General features: G+C 37.9%; 1 long non-coding RNA gene across 1 annotated transcript; it reads right to left on the bottom strand.

Annotated features, from left to right (window-relative positions):
• Window positions 1-1,971: 1,971 nt before the first annotated feature.
• On the bottom strand, window positions 1,972-16,835 carry LOC118762188. The gene is made up of 3 exons (XR_004997966.1): window positions 16,825-16,835; window positions 9,311-9,317; window positions 1,972-2,035 (listed from the first exon to the last, which is right to left on the bottom strand). It is a non-coding gene; the product is annotated as an uncharacterized LOC118762188 (long non-coding RNA).
• Window positions 16,836-17,226: the final 391 nt, after the last annotated feature.

Here is a 17,226-nt window from a genome sequence, read left to right as displayed (position 1 = left end):
TGCACAAATGATGTTGGCATCAGTTTTGAAATCCATCCAAGACTTGACCTCCCCCGTGCTATCCGCCCACTACTAAAATCGAACTCAGGACACATAGCAATATTTCGTTACAATTCCTTTACCTCAACCGGTCCAGCTCTCTTACCAAACGGGAACGGATCCCATAAAATTCTAAAGTTCACTGCACAAATTTCTTCAAAAAATCCCGGACCAACCTCCTACACCCGGATATATCGCCAATAATAAATCTTTGCTAGAGTGGGCCACAGTGCCCCATATATAACTAAAAGACTTCACCAGGTGGTGCTATTAAGTTAGACATGGCCGCCTGGGCCTATACTGGCCGAAACATATCGAAGTTGTTCTAAGTAAAAGATAAAGATATATCGCCAAAGAAGTATGTGTGTGTGTGTGTGTGTGTGTGTGTGTACCTAATGTCTGCGATACAGTGTAGACAGAAGAAGCCTCGACTGCTACGAAATGTGGAAGTGTGGAAGTAGTTCTAGGTCAGTAATATGTGAATTAAGTCTGAGAGGACTAAAAATATAACAGGCAACAGCAACAACAACAACATCGACAACATCGACAGGGCATGTTTTCTTTAGTTCACGAAAGTTTATTCAAGATATCATTATTCTGTTTAGTAAACTAGATTTTGGTTTTTATCTGAAACAGAATTAATAAGGAAGAGGAGGAGGAGGAGAAAAACTGAACGAAAGTATAAAAGGCGACATCGGTTGTTTGGACAGGATGGGAGAATATGGTGGGGGTGGGGGGTGTCAGTTTGATGTGGAGGGAAAGAGAGAGAGAGAGAAGGAGAAGGGGAGAGAGTGGGGAGAAAGATAAGGAGAAGGATAGAGACAAAGAAATGGAATGAGAGGAGAAACAGAGAGGAAGAGGAAGAGAAAGATGAGTGGAAGAGAGAGAAAGAGAGAGAGAGAGAGAGAAGTAGCTGTCATAATACGAGCAAGGGTCGCTGAAAGACATTTACGAGGGAACAGAAGAGTATGGTAGAGAGAGAGAGAGAGAGAGAGAGATAGAGAGAGAGAGAGAGAGAGCATATATACATACTCATACACACACACACACACACACACACACACATATATATATATAGACACACGTACACACATGTAGACAGGCACACAAACACACACACCCCTCCGTCCCCCCCCCCCACACTTGTTCTCGAAGCGTTGTGGGAAGTTATTAACACGAATTTCATGGTCGTCACGTTACAAGGTTAGCAGAGAAAATGGGCGGAATTAAAAAAGACAAAAAAAAAAAGCCTGGCATTGAAGGCAGAAAGAGAGTTGAGGGTGAAAGAGGAATGGTGGAGGGCGCTTCTGAGTTTTGGCGGTCTCATCTCTGCGAGTGTTTCCACAATCTAACGGTCGGTTTACAACCGAGAATTGTTTTCATTGGTTTAATTCATATTCACGATGAAATGATGGAATTAACAGACCAAAAGTGGTGCAAATTATGGATTACCATAACTGAAATAAATTGAGAAATATTCTCAGAGTGTACTTTTAGGAATTAAAATAAAAACCCTAAAACTTTCCCCGGCCAACTTTATTTCTGCTATATTTTTTTTTTACATCCAGCTTTTATAGATTATATTGTAATTGTTGTTGTTGTTGTTGTTGTTGTTCGTCCACAACTCCCAACCCCCACCTCTTGTGGAATAAACGATTTGAGACTTAAAGCCAAACAAAGAATTTGCGCCATATTCTTATGGACATTCCTTTACATGGTTGCAGAAGTAGAAAAGGCTAAAAAAACAGGCAAAACTCATTTGATGATAATAATGTCTGCTAGACCGATGTTGCATGTAATCAGCTCATGTTTTGAAACTGATTAAGTATGAAGAAGCGAAAACTTCCGGAGTTATTTCAGAGTAGTTGCTCTGATGGCACAAGGAGCTAATAGCGTGAAAGGGACTCAATAGATCGCAGGGTGTTAGCTGCTCTACTAAGCACGTCAGTCCGAACGGCAAGTCGGGTCATATGCAAGCGATCCTTTTCGTCTCCTTCTCTCCGAACAACTCGGACGGGACGGTACCGAGGCAGTGCCCCAGAATGGTAATTCCGCCGGTGACGCCGCCCGCCGTGCGGACGTAGCCACCTAGCGGCGCACACCGAGCAAAGGCATGCGCCTTGAGGTTGAGACGCCTTCAGAAAACAACTCGGCTCCGGCTACTGTTCCGTCTTAGAAGCGTTCAGCTGCCATCGCTCAAAGGCAGTCTTGGCACCATCGCTCTATGCGTAAACTGTTGCCCTGATCCTGCGATTCTTCTCGTACTGGACAGGAATGCTGTTGCGGAGGTGCGTGGCTTGGTGGTTAAGATATTCGGCTCGCGATTGTACAGCCGTCAGTTCGATTCCCAGCGAGTAAAATGGGTTGCATCTATATTTCAAAGGGTTGACTTTGTCCCATTCTGTGTCACGCTGAATCTCCCTGAGAGCTACTTTAAAGGTGTGCGTGTCTGTGGAGTGCTCAACCACTTGCACGTTAATTTCACAAGCAGGCTGCTGTTTCGTTGATCGGGTCAATAGGAACGCTCGTCGTCGTAACCGACGGAGGACCATTTACGTGGAGCCGATGATAGTCAAGCAGCCAGAAATGCATTCCCTGCTTCAAATAACTTGTAACACATATTGCCTAAAAGGTTCTCCGCGGTAAATCAGCAATGAATACGGGTTTTGTATGCCCCAAACATATTTGGATATTTGTTTACCGCAAACAACAGTTTATTTTAAGAAATGTGGCGGGTAGAGAGAGAGAGAGAGAGAGAGAGAGAGAGAGAGAGAGGAGAGAGAGAGAGGAGAGAGAGAGAGAGAGAGAGAGAGAGAGAGAGAGAGAGAGAAAGAGAGAGAGAGAGAGAGAGTCGGTAGAAGATCGGATGAAACCTGTTGTGTCTTTTTGGTTTGCTCTCTCGGTTCAAATCTGGCTGAGGTCAACTTTGCCTTCTGCACTTTCCAGGGAAGATAAACAAAAATACTAATCGGGGGGGGGGGATTGTTGGATTTGCATAATTGTTAAAGCATAAGGAGGAGGTGGATTAGGGTATCGGGCTCGATCCCTTGCCCTCTGAATCCAAATTCTTCCAACCGTTGCAAATTCAGTTGATGAACAGAGATAATCACGGGACCACCACTGATTATGAACACCGCGATGGATGGAGGCAGGTTTTAGCCGTCTTCTACAGACTTTTTGATGATGATGATGATGATGATGATGATGATGATCACGACGCTGACGATGACGATGGTGAGGACGACGACGACGACGACGATGATGATGATGATGATGTCGATGCTGATTGTTAGGAGATAAGATTTCTGACCAGAATATATTATTTACTTGAAGCTGTTATCTTGAAAATGTCAACTGAATATTTGATTTTATCATCTCTGGCAGCTTCCATTCCTGACCATTTTTACAGAAGTTGTGAAAGAAAAGAAAGGAAATAGAATGGGGGGGGAGGAATAAACCTTAAAGAAATAAGCATAAATAGACAGAGAAAACAATACGGTCGGCAAAAATATGGCGAACTGTAATATATAATTGGCTCTTTTCGTCCGTGCAGACGGTCAGTTTAGCAGAGGTCACTTAATCGAACATATATTATAGATTATATAATAAAGACTAGCTATTTTGACCCCTGCTTCGCTCGGGTTTTGGTGGTGGTGTTGTTTTGCGCGTGTTGTCCCTTTTTCCATTTCTTCTTTTGTTCGTCTTCTTTGCCTGGTTCTTTTTATTGCCCTCTTCTTTACCCCCCCCCCTTTCCAAAATCCCAAAAATTTTTACACCCACAATTAAAGATAACCGCCCCTAGCTCCTGCAGCAACACGAAAATCCGCTATTATTCAAACAGCGCAACCTGTCTATCCCATAAAACTCAATTCTTCCATATTCCTCACCATGGCAACCAAACGGCAGCCCCGAGCGACTTGCAACCCTCCTCACACCACTGCCCACCCCATTTTACCCCCAGTGTAAATTTTGGCGCCAATCCGACCCCATCTAAACCGTTCCCATCCCAAAATGAGACAAATAACCAAGAAATCAAACAACTGTTTCGCACTTCAGCTTTATAGAGATTGATCAATAAGCAGGGGTTTGATGTAGACTTACCAATGGAGACAAAGGTTTTAAAAAAAAAATATAGATTTTCTCTGACTAAATCCTACAACCAGCACCATTCGACGTTTGTGTGTATATGAACATGTAAATGATACACACACACATCGGTTGTGAGTGTGTGTGTGTGTTGATGGATAGATAGATAGATAGATAGATAGATAGATAGATAGATAGATAGATAGATAGATGGATAGATAGATAGATAGATAGATAGATAGATAGATAGATGGATGGATGGATGGATGGATAGATAGATAGATAGATAGATAGATAGATAGATAGATAGATGGATGGATGGATGGATGGATGGATGGATGGATGGATGGATGGATGGATGGATGGATGGATGGATGGATGGATGGATGGATGGATGGATGGATGGATGGATGGATGGATGGATAGATAGATAGATAGATAGATAGATAGATAGATAGATAGATAGATGGATAGATAGATGGATAGATAGATAGATGGATAGATAGATAGATGGATAGATAGATAGATAGATAGATAGATAGATGGATAGATAGATAGATAGATAGATAGATAGATAGACAGACAGATAGATAGATGCATAGATAGATAGATAGATAGAGAGAGAGAGAGACATAGAAATAGATAGATAGATAGATAGATAGATAGATAGATAGATAGATAGATAGATAGATAGATAGATAGATAGATAGATAGATAGATAGATAGATGAAGTAAATCGTCTCCTGGATTCTTAGTCTGGAATCGAAACCTTGATCCAGATTTTTCTTCAAGCTCCTTTCCACGGTTCTTGGCGTTAGGACTTAGAAATTTATGAGAGTTAAATGTCAGACTTATTCCTTAACTTAACATCCTTTGGTTATTTTCAGTTCAAAAGAGGCAAACTTATTCACTCTCCATTGTTCTCCGACCTAAACCCAGCTTTGCAACACGTGCAAATTCGAACCCCCTCAAAATATTTTAGGACAGCTAGTTTCCGCTCTTTTTGGACTCAGTACTTCTTTCTCTCTCTAGCACACCAGGCTCTTCCTAACACCTCCCTACAAACTACACAAATACTATCTAAAGTGCGCCATCTTTGTCGTTAATTTTCCTCTACCTCAGTAAAACAGCAAACGGCACGGCTTGTGTATACTCTTCCTTGCGCAGAATTCGCGGAAAATTAAATCTGTAGAAAATAACATTTTCATTCTGTTCATTTATCATGGCGTATATTTGTCACACACGCACACACACGCACGCACGCACGCATGCACGCGTGTATATATGTATTTACAGACGTAGTAGCAGAATGTGTGATGTTGAATGTATTTTAAGAGTGGTAGAAAGAGGATATGAAAGTGGTATACACTTGCAAAGAGAAAGTAGCAGAAAGTGTGGTAATAGAAGGAGTAAACCAGTTGAAATGAGAGAGGCAAATCGTAAAATATTGATTTTTATCGAATTTTTGCTTAATTGGGGGTCAAATTGAAAAAAATTTATATGCCATGACCCAATCGAATCTACTTCGAAAAAATCATAGCTGAATTCCAATTGAAGAAATTCCATATTGTACAATCGTATAGCAAACAAACATAGTCACAGACAGAGAAAATCTGCCTCTTATAGTATACTAGCAGTATCGCCCGGCGTTGCTCGGGTTGTAAGGGAAATAACTATATAAGCATTTTTAGAGAGTTATAGCCAAAAATTGGCAAAAAAATGCATTAAAAATTGAAAAAAAATTAAGGTAAATTTTTTTTTAAATCGTTGACACATCGTAGATATTTTTAGAGAGTTACTTCCCTTATATAAAAGCGAAAAAATGCATTAAAATGGAAAAATATGATGGTAAATTTTTTTTAAATCGTAGACTCATCGTAGACGCGCGCTAATACCCAGAAGGGCTCGATATGAATCACGACTATAAGATACCCGCTTTTGGTTAAACTGCACCGCAAAATGTGGGAGTAGTTACGAATCTAAATCGAAGGGGACAGACACACAACTTCACTCTTATATAAAGATGCTTTTTTTTTTCAGTCATAGAGTTAGATTTATGAAGGTCTTCAGTAGAAAATCCTTCGAATTCTGACTCGCTGCTTGATATAATGACATTCGTATCCATTTTTTGTCAGAATTACAAATTTTGAAAACACAATAGGAACAAATTTCGGAAAAAAATCTCCCATAATTCACGGAATTAAAATTACACTTCGATTTTTGTACAAAACTGTATTTGAAGTGTTTACGAAGTATAATACGTGTTTTCACGAATGTACTAAAGAGATTTACTCTGATATTCTCATTTAAATATGAATAGGTAAATTCGGGCGGTTTGGTAACGAAAAGGTTTATATAAGTGTCGTCTGTTTATACATAAACACTGTTTCATACTTTCAGTTTAGTCTTCCTCAAATCACTCTGTCGCTAATTTACTCTCTTCCAAGAACATTTTCACTCACTCTTATCTGTTAGCTTCCCATATATTTTACTCATGTATCTATCAGCGTGATAGACAGAAACAAATATTACATCTAGTTTCACTTTATTCGTTGCACACTTTGTGTGTGCGTTTGCGTGTGCTGTAAACCAGACTAAGAAAAGCATTTGACATACACACCAGAATGTGAGTTTTCTGTAAATTTTGCTTAATTGGAGTTTAAATTTTAAAAACTGGACCTGGCATGACCCGATGCATTCTACTCTTAAAAATGCTAGGTAAATTGTAATTGAAGAAATCCTATATTGTAGATTTCTATAACTTACAAAGGGAGGCAGATAAAATCTGCCTTTTATAATAAGAGATATAATAAGAGACTAGCAGAATTGCCCGGCGTTGCTCGGGGCTGAATTGCTTGAAAGTACTGTTAATGATTGCACTGAATTATGATGATTATTCAGGCAAATATTGGTATAAGCTTACGGTGGGAGATAAGGACTTAACGATCAAACGTGTGCCATTGCATTGTTTTGGGGGAACCAAATTTCTGATGAGCATTATAGGGGCACCAACTTTAAGTTTGAGAAAGTGTGGTGGTAGTCCGGGGTGCTCAAAGGAATTGAGTACCTCTATTGGATAGTTGATGACGTCCTCTGGGTCAGGAGTTGTATCGATAGACTGATATACATAGACTTCCCCAGGAATGAGTTTTAGCATTTCATCATTAATATGGTGAACAGTTTTATTCCTCGGGGCCAGTATAGCCTTTTTGCCAATCCAATCCATATTCTGATAATTAGCTTGTAGATCTGGGAACACTGCATCTCTGAGATCAGAAGGCGTCTTAACAATGGTACAAATGGAATCGATGGCAATATTACCATTTTCATCCCCTGGTATTTTGCCTTCGCCAAGTGCAAGGAGGGTGTGAGGAAATGCTGCTGATGTGATATTACGTCGCATATGAGCACGCATATTGGTGTGAAGTTTGAAAGTTACTTCCGTTTATTTTAAAAAATATGCATTAAAATGGAAAAAAATGATGGTAAATTATTTGTAAAATCATAGACTCATCGTAGACGCGCGCTAATACCCAGAAGGGCTCGATATGAATCACGACTATAAGATACCCGGTTTTGGTTAAACTGCATCGCAAAATGTGGGAGTAGTTAGGAATCTAAATCGGAGTAGACAGACACACAACCTTTCTTTTATATATAAATATTTTCGTCCTAAAAAACTTTGTATGGATTGAATGGTTACCTCTATGGAAATATATACACGCACATTATACATACATGTGTGTATAGATGAATATATAAATACATTTAAATATCTATATACACTTTTGGGCGATCTTTCTGTTTCTTAGAGATAACTTTAGATCTTATTTTCGTGCTAAAAAACTTTGTATGGAGTGAATGGTTACCTCTATGGAAATATATACACACACGTTATACATACATGTGTGCATAGATTAATATATAAATACATTTATATATCTATATACACTTTTGGGCGATCTCTGTGCTACTTAGAGATAACTTTAGATCTTATTTTCGTCCTAAAAAACTTTGTGCGGAGTGAATGGTTACGTGTATGGAAATATATACACACACATTATACATACATCTGTGTATAGATGAATATATAAATACATTTAAATATCTATATACACTTTTGGGCGATCTTTCTGCTACTTGGATATAGGGGCGATGTTTCGCTTGTCGTAGCACACGTTTCCGTCGATTTCCGTAAAAAATGTAAACACTGAATCGGCCATACATACATACATACATACATACATACACACACATACATACACACACACACACACACATACATGCATACATACATATACACATACACCGAGTAAAAAATTCAGTTATCTCTCTCTTTCACACATTACTCTCTCTGTCTCTTCACACACACTAACAGAAGCACTTCACTTACACAACATACTGTCTGTCTCCCACACTCCATCAAACACACACACACACACACATGTACATCAATGCGTCCCATGCACGGTAACTTCAAAAGAACTTCCCTCGTCATACAATCGCTTTCTCTTAGTCTCTTTCGCTCTCATTACTTATGTAAAAAAATAAAAGTTTTTTACGGAAATCGACGGAAACCTGTGCTACGACAAGCGAAACATCGCCGATATAGGTCTTATATTCGTCCTAAAAAACTTTACTGTCACACACTCACGCACACGCACACACACACACACACACGCACCCTCACACACACACACACGCACACACACACTCACACACATGCACGTTAGCTTACAATTTTATTTATATATTTGCGTGTCTATGTGTGTAAAGAGGAAGTGGCAGACTGAAAGAGTCACTCACTACAAAAGGTGAATTACTTTCATTTTATTCGTTGCACACTGTGTGTGTGCGTGTGCGTGTGGTGTAAACCACATTAAGAAAAGCATTTGACATACACACCAGAATGTGAGTTTTCTGTAAATTTTGCTTAATTGGAGTTTAAATTTTAAAAAGTGGACCTGGCAAAACCCGATGCATTCTACTCTTAAAAATGCTAAGTAAATTGTAATTGAAGAAATCCTATATTGTAGATTTCTATAACTGACAAAGGGAGGCAGATAAAATCTGCCTTTTATAATAAGAGATTATCATAAGAGATGATATATGATATATATACTTTATAGTTTTAAAGACTTTGATTTCGAAGTTTCGGTCTGCTCGCCTTCGTCGGTCACCCCACACTCTTCCTAACAAACCCTCATCTAAATCACCCCCACACCCACATACCCTGTATTTCTCTAGAAAACTCTGCTTTTTTCTCACCCCCACCCCATATATAGAGACTAAATGATTCTCCTAAACCAACTTCTAGAAAGTCATTCTACAGGAATCCCACCCCCGCCTACAGATTTCCGCAGTTTAAAATGAAACACCATTGACCATCAGAGTTTTAAGTTCATATTAACATGTTTTGTTAGTGACTGTAGGGGTTAATTAATACTAATTATGGCGAAGCGGGCAGGCCGCTTGGTAAACAGCAGCAGAGACAGGTTAATGTTAATATTGTTGTGTAGAAAGCAATGAAATAATTAACTTGAAATAATTATAAATCAGGAGACACTTTAGTAAGATAGATAAGTTAATAATTAGCATATTTCAAATGAAAGAGGATTAAATCGTTAATTAAAAATAATTTGTACTGTGGGAAAAAACTCCAGACATTAGTCATGTTCAAACATGGTAATAATGTTGGGGAATTAGTGATGTGATACGGGAGGCTGATTAAAATGCTTTGCATTATTGGTTGAGGAGACTTTTTAGTGCGGTGGGCAAAAGTTTCCAAAGAAAAAGGTCCGCGGGCGGATCACAAGTTCTGACTCTTGTATCCGTGTATATATATATAATTCGATATACATTAATAAGAATAAGTTTAAGACATTAAATTAACGCGTAACATCTTCATTAACGCCGCCACTGAATTTAGGACGTTTATATTACTTCTGAGGTATTCTATATTTTTCAAAATGTACCTATCCTAATGTTGGAGAAATCATAACAGTCAAGCCCAAATCGAATTTAATTTTGAATACATTGATACCTAAATAGTATTATGTGTAAATGACATATTTGAACAAATTTATCCTGGTGATAATTTTATCAAAGCTTAATCAACCGTAACTTTAAAATTTGGCTTTGTTTAGTGAGAAGGATGAAACTACTCTTGAAAAAAAATTATTTTGCAAGTTTAGGAACATCAAGTCTTTGAAGAAACTACCATTCTTAGTTCATTACTCAGGTTTTCGTTAGTAAGTCTAGTACGAAGACGATTTTTTGGCATAATTCAATTTGGAAAAAAACTGCTCACAAGTTGTCGAAAATTGAGATACGAATTTCAAGGCATTTTTATGTAAAGCAAGGAATTTCTTAGGATTGATGCGTTTGTATAAGCCCAATAAAGACAGATTACTCTATTTCGATTTTATTAAGTTCTCCGACAGCAAATCAATTCTAAATTATAAGGAATCCAAATCCTCCTCGTGTCGCATATCAAAAGCTGTTTCAAAAACACGTTATTCGATTTTGTTGTCTTGGATTTCTTCAAATTTCCTCAAAAGACTTTCACACTCGTCACATTTTGTTCGCTCAATTTCGGAAAATGTGTGAAGCACTTTCTTTTCAATTGTGTGACAAATAATTGGAGTATCGATTCAAAACTTTTGATATGAGGAAGCAAACTGGTTATTAACAGATTGGAGCCTTGTAGTTTCAAGTTCAAATTATTTAAATGACTAGTTCTATCTACTAAAAATACTAAATCACTTTGAAACTTTTTATCTTCCAGTTCTATAATAGGAACACCTTTAATATCCATAAAAATTTTAGCTTCTTCCTTCAGTTCTTAAAATCGTTTAAGGATTTGGGCCTTACTTAACCACTTAGTTTCATAATGGTGCAATAAATTCCCATATGTGGCTTCAAGATCTTTTAAGAATCCTTTAAATTCCCTATTATTCAACCTTTTGCTATTTATCAAATAAACGTCCTTAGTTCCAACTTTCATTACATTGCCCATCTAGAGAGATTTTGCACATAAACTTCCCCGTGAATAAAGTAGTGACACACAAAGTTTCCGGATCCAAAAGACGCTTCTTAAATTCATTCTTAATCAGAGTTACGAACCCTTTTTCACGACCTGTCATAGATGGAGCGCCACTCAATTTTTCAAATGGTAAATCAAAATGTTTCAAGGCTTAGTTGACTATTTGAAATAAATCTCCACCTCCAGTCGTTCCATGCATTGATTTCAAGGCAAGAAATTCTTCCCGAATGTTGAATTTTATAAACATTGCCATCTGAGCAGTATCAGACAGATCAGTTGTCTCATCAATGGCTAATGAATACAACACGAATTCTGCTGAATCAGATTTTAGAGAATTTTGTATGTCATTAGCAATATCTTTAATACGACCAGAAGCAGTTCTTCTTGATAAGCTAATATTTCCAATGAAAGTAAGTTTTTCTGGGCATATATTCTCAACAGCAGCAAGGAAACATTCCTTCAAGAATTCACCATTGCTATGTGGTTTCAGTTTTTTAACAATATTTTCCTATACTCCATAACTATCTCGAGTAACTGATTCACTTTCAAGAATTGGCTTTTTTTAAAAAAAAGCTTGTCTTTTAGTCAGATTTTCTGTCACGGAGGCCATCTTGTCAAAACGTTCAGATTCTTTCAAATTTCCACAGGTCTTATGCTTTCTCAGAAAATGTCACTCAATATTGTATTTTTTTATGAACGGTTACTTGTTCGTTGCAAATAAGTCAAAAGCACTTGTTACCTATTCCAAAAAGAAGAGTCCATTTTTCATCAAACGAAGCACGTTCACCAGAACTTCATTTTATAGGGTTTTTATAACCGCTTGCCATATTGATAAGGGTATTGAAAAACTGATTTCACAAAGTTATAAACCGGTTAAATTTATATTATCACTTTCGGAATTTCTGTTATTTCCGTTGCCTGGGAAAAACAAAAGCCAACTGGTTCGTAGTCGTAATACATGCATCTAATGCTGTAAAAATAGTGAAAAATAAAAATCTGCTAAAAATTAAGATATTGTTTGGTTCTGCAAGGTTTAACTTCATTTTTCTCTCTCCTTTGTCCACACATGTTGACAAGCGAGTGAATAGGGAAGGGCGATAACTGATAAGCCGATGGCAGATGAAAGTAACTCCTGTTGACTTTCTTGATACCGACTGATAACAAAAACGCGACACCTCTTCCGAAAAACGTTATTTTTCACTGCTTTTTCAGAAAAAAAGTAATATCTTTTTATAATCCTGTTCACAAAGCATCGAATTAGTAGTTTCTGTTTCGATGAAGCCTTACCAATTTGCTTTTGATTTTTAATAGATTTTAAAATATTTTTGCTTATCGATCGATAGAAAGAGGGTGGGTATCAATTTCGGAGATTTTTTCGTAAAGACGTGAAAAATGAAATAGGGAGGAAAATGTAAATATTGGGGTCCTTGAATATGAATAATTTTTACCCTGTATCTTCTACAACCCTTCAGCTTTCGTTTCATATAAACATTATTTCGATACATACGATATATTTTTAGTTTTCTCAGGTTTTAATAGTGTAAACAAAATTTCCATTCAAATGGCAATTACCGGAGGATTTCTGTCCAAGTTTGACCGTTTTAAACCGCAGTGGAAACCCCAACCAATGTCGCAAATAGGTATACGAGGATTGTATAAATTCTATAATTGAAAAATTTACTTTACTTTGTACATACGGGTATATCAGCTAGCGGGCGCAATAAAATGGGATCGTGGGCGGATATTTTCCCACCCCTGGCTTAGAGTTTGAAATGCACCAATATCAGTTGTCCTTTGGGGCCAATAAACGAAGAACAAGTTTAGTTCCACGATCGATCATTCTTCATTCTCTCTGAAGGAAATCGTCTGTAGGATTAAGTTCCATCAAAATTTAGACGCCCGAGAAATGCCATGTCCCGACAGCACCACTTCCATGAAGTGTAGCAGTGATCCGAAACCTAACTGCTAGATAACCGGTCAGACACCGCGATCGTACCACCATAGTTTCATGTGATCGGTCTTTTAATTGACTAACCAGCGTCAGGCTGTGGCGTGATATGGTTTTCTCGAATGAGCCTATCGTCTCCTATAAAAGACCGTTTTGCAGCTCGATTAATCGCAGAGTGCTGAAGGCGGCTGAGTGACATGCGTCTCCACTCTTGCCATGGGCATTGACGCAGACACCCCCAGGATGTCGGACGGACCCATTCTGAACATTCACTCAATGTCCCTTAAGTAACATATACGGACGCAATGAACTTTCTCTCTGTCTCTCTCTCTCTCCTCTCTCTCTCTCTCTCTCTCTCTCAGTCAGCAAACGTTTATATAGTTCATCGTAAATAGCCAACACCAAATATCTTTGTGTCCAGCATGTTCGCTTTACTTATTTATTCACTCAGCCAACGAAATGCATCTTCACATACCAGCTTCCCATAGCACCAACCAAGCCCTCCATCGCGACACCACCATCAAAAGTGGGCGAGTGGGAAAACAAGCAACATTGTTTGGTATTACTTCAGCAAATATCGTAGAGGCTTCCATACTAGTTCTTAGTCATCATATAATTATTTCTAGTTTTTGAATCTTCCTACATTGAATATGTTAACACTATATTGCCACCTATCTTTCTACTTCTCTCTCTCTCTCTCTCTCTCTCTCTCTATCTCTCTCTCTATCTATCTATCTGTCTGTCTATCTATCTATCTATCTATCTATCTATCTATCTATCTATCTATCTATCTATCTGTCTATCTGTCTGTCTGTCTGTCTGTCTGTCTGTCTGTCTGTCTGTCTGTCTGTCTGTCTGTCTGTCTGTCTATTTCTCTGTCTGTCTGTCTGTCTGTCCACTTCGTTTTTTAATCTTCCTCTATTAAATATGTTAACACTAACTTAATTATTGTTGTTTTTTAATGTGAATGGCATCTGTGAGTAATTAACTCCAGTAATTAACTCCAGTAATTAACTATAATAACCCTATTTACTTTATCCCAATATCTCTGAGTGGCATCGGTGGCTGCCATACCCAGATGTTTACTAATCTGATGGTGAGAGGAAGAGGATAGCCAGAGTTGGAGGAGGAGGAGGAGAAATAGGGGTTTGAGAATGAAATGTTGTGGCTATAGCAATTGTTATCAACGGTGTCGTCGTCATTGTCGTTGTTGTTCAGCCCTAGGTCAACTATGATCCCGGAGACCTAAGGTCAAAAGTATTCCAGCCATGACAATCTAGACTTTTCCAGACACAGTGTATTTCAGACCCCAGCAGTGAATGTACTTTGGTTTTCAAGTTGGTAAGATGTATTTCGAGGGCGGATTTAGCTGCTATTTCTTGCGGGTTAAGTAACTTTGTAGAGATCTCCTCGTTGGTTGGAAGATTCATTCTATTTGTCTCATGAAGGGGATCCGCAAGAGCAGAGCCTCACGAGTCTGTTTAGGGACCATAAAGGACTCCAAACAAAGCTGAAGGGAACCCGCGACTCAGACCGCTTTTAGCTCTACACATTGATACTCACCAACATACTACAACCCACAAATACACGGGAGATAACTCCAGCCATGTTTCAACATATTAGACCTCGTTAGCGTTGTATGCTCTTCACCGCCCAGACTGAAGAAGGAATGGTGACAGAAGCACAAAGATATCGTGTATTACATAAGATAGAATATAAAACTCTACAATATGTTTAGGCAATGAACTACTCACAGCCATCGATGTCCACTGTTAAGTAATAGCGAGGTTCCCACACACGCACATTATTCATTTCGGTGCCCTGTTCGTTAACCAAAGTGTTCGTTACACGAGTAATTGAAATACATATAAATATGAGTCATTCGTTCCAAGCCACACTTAAACTCCGTAAAAAAGACACAAAATGAAACTTTATTTGTCCAGTCATCAAAAGCAAATACATAAATGTACAAGCGAGCGTGTGTGTGTGTGTTCGCTTGTGTTTTTCCCTTTGTCTTGCTTCTGTCGATCCATGGTTATGGTTTTAGCAAAAAATATTTTGTTTATAAAATATGAAAATCTACAAGTTATGTAACATTCGTACAGGGATGTAAACGGACAGCTTCCACACGCTCTGCCAGCCACTTCTATGCGCGCGTAGTCAATTCGTGGTTTGTTGTTCAAATTTAAGTTCATTGGCTAAATATAATTTTCTTCGGAAAAACTACCGTAAATCCTCGAGTATAATCCGCACCCCCCCCCCCAAAAAAAAAATTTAAAGGTCAAAATCCCTAGTGCGTATTATATACGAGGTTAAAAATGAAAATGATTTTGTAAGCAATGTCCGAGTCTCTATTGCTGTCCGGCAATGTTTATTCAGACACATTTTGTGGTGTCGGGCGCGAAAATACCTGAAGCTAAGCATGAAAGCAATGAAGTCATAAAAGAATCATCCACTAATTATTTGTTTCTAAAAAGGCATGGTTTTCATTTATATTCTTTCATAATATAGATTTACTTGGCCGGATCGATGCGCCCAGATCTATTTCCAAGTATCAAAGGAATAAATGAGATTGTATGACGTTGCAGTTCTATCGATCTTCTCCAATCTATGTCAATGTTGGCCATATGGTGCCACTGCGTGATGTCATTTAGCCTCGAACCCAATTTCCTTCAAACTCATTTACGTCTTTTCTTGTTTAAAAAACTAGTTTTCTTTTTACTGAACGCTTTTCATTTTACGTGGAACATCGTATAAAATACTCGCAAGACAAACCAAATCTTTAAATGTATGACATATATGCAATTGTCACAAGATAGGTGTAGGTAGGCAAAAGTTTTGTAGCATACAATATTTCTGATTGATTAATGCTTTACTGCTTGCGTCACACACACACACACACACACACAAGAAGAAGAGAATTACAGGAAGGAGTCTCATCAAGTTGATAATCTTTCAATGTTTTTATACAAAAATGGTGAACGGTAAAGTGAAACCAACAGAACTTTAACTGTTAATAATCGTCGATGGGTTCGTATATTTTATTATTTAGAGTATTTGATATTTTTTATTTAATTCTAGATGTGTTTAGGAATATAAACCATAAGATACATTTTTTTACCTCAGGGCTGAAATAAGAATTTATCAGAACTAGTTTACACACAAAAAAGTTGTTTTTTTAATCTTATAATCTTCTACTTAGGGGAGTTGGTTTCGATAAATTTTCTGAAAGTTTCTCTTTATATGTATTTAAAAAGTAGTGATCTTCGGAGTGAAGAACATATAACTGCGGGATTGATAACAAGACTAAAACAATCCGGGGAAATCGGGAAATAGACTTCGGTCTTCCGAGAAAGCAGAACGAACGGGGAAACATTTAAAAGTCCTTTATTGGATCTCATTAAATGGAAATACGCCAAATTAATTTTCTTTTCAGTGAAATCTTTTTCGAGTTATTTTAGAAACTTTTTCGGAGTGTTTCCAGCTTTAAAAAGAAAACATTAAAAAGCGAGGAAAAAGTCTTTTATGACTTTTAAAGGCAGCGAACTGGTAAAATTGTTAACACACCGGACAAAATGCTTAGTGGAATTTCTTCCGGCTTTACGTTCTGAGGTGAAATTTTGGCGAAGTCGACTTTGCCTTTCATTCATTCGGAACCGATGAAGTAGAGTATCAGAGAAATACTGGGAGCGACATAACCGACCACTCCGCTCCCCCATTGCTGGCCCTTCAAAATTTGAAAGAATTATTGTCATTGATGTTTAGGGGTTGTTTTTTTTCCCTCTTCTTTTTCTCATTTTCCTTTTTATTTAGGTCATTTGCAACACAAATAAAATACTTCAAAACGGGGGGGGGGGGGGCGATGACGAATTCTTGTATTTCATTTCCGACTGTTAACGATTATCTGTTAACATTCAGTTTAATTTATCACGTTGATGGTTTTCTATGTATCGTCGTGGGAATTTGTTGGTGACTGAAAATGTATTTCCAGGGCTGCGTGTAGAAGTAAATAAGCAACACTTGTGGACATTAGCAGAGAATTTATTTACTGCAGATGGTGTTTTCTGTGTTGTTCCTTTATCAGAAACTGTGACAATTGCACAACAGG

The sequence above is a fragment of the Octopus sinensis genome, linkage group LG2 (assembly GCF_006345805.1).
Source record: "Octopus sinensis linkage group LG2, ASM634580v1, whole genome shotgun sequence".
In the NCBI taxonomy this organism is placed as follows: domain Eukaryota; kingdom Metazoa; phylum Mollusca; class Cephalopoda; order Octopoda; family Octopodidae; genus Octopus; species Octopus sinensis.
This window is presented reverse-complemented; position numbering and strand designations above follow the sequence as displayed.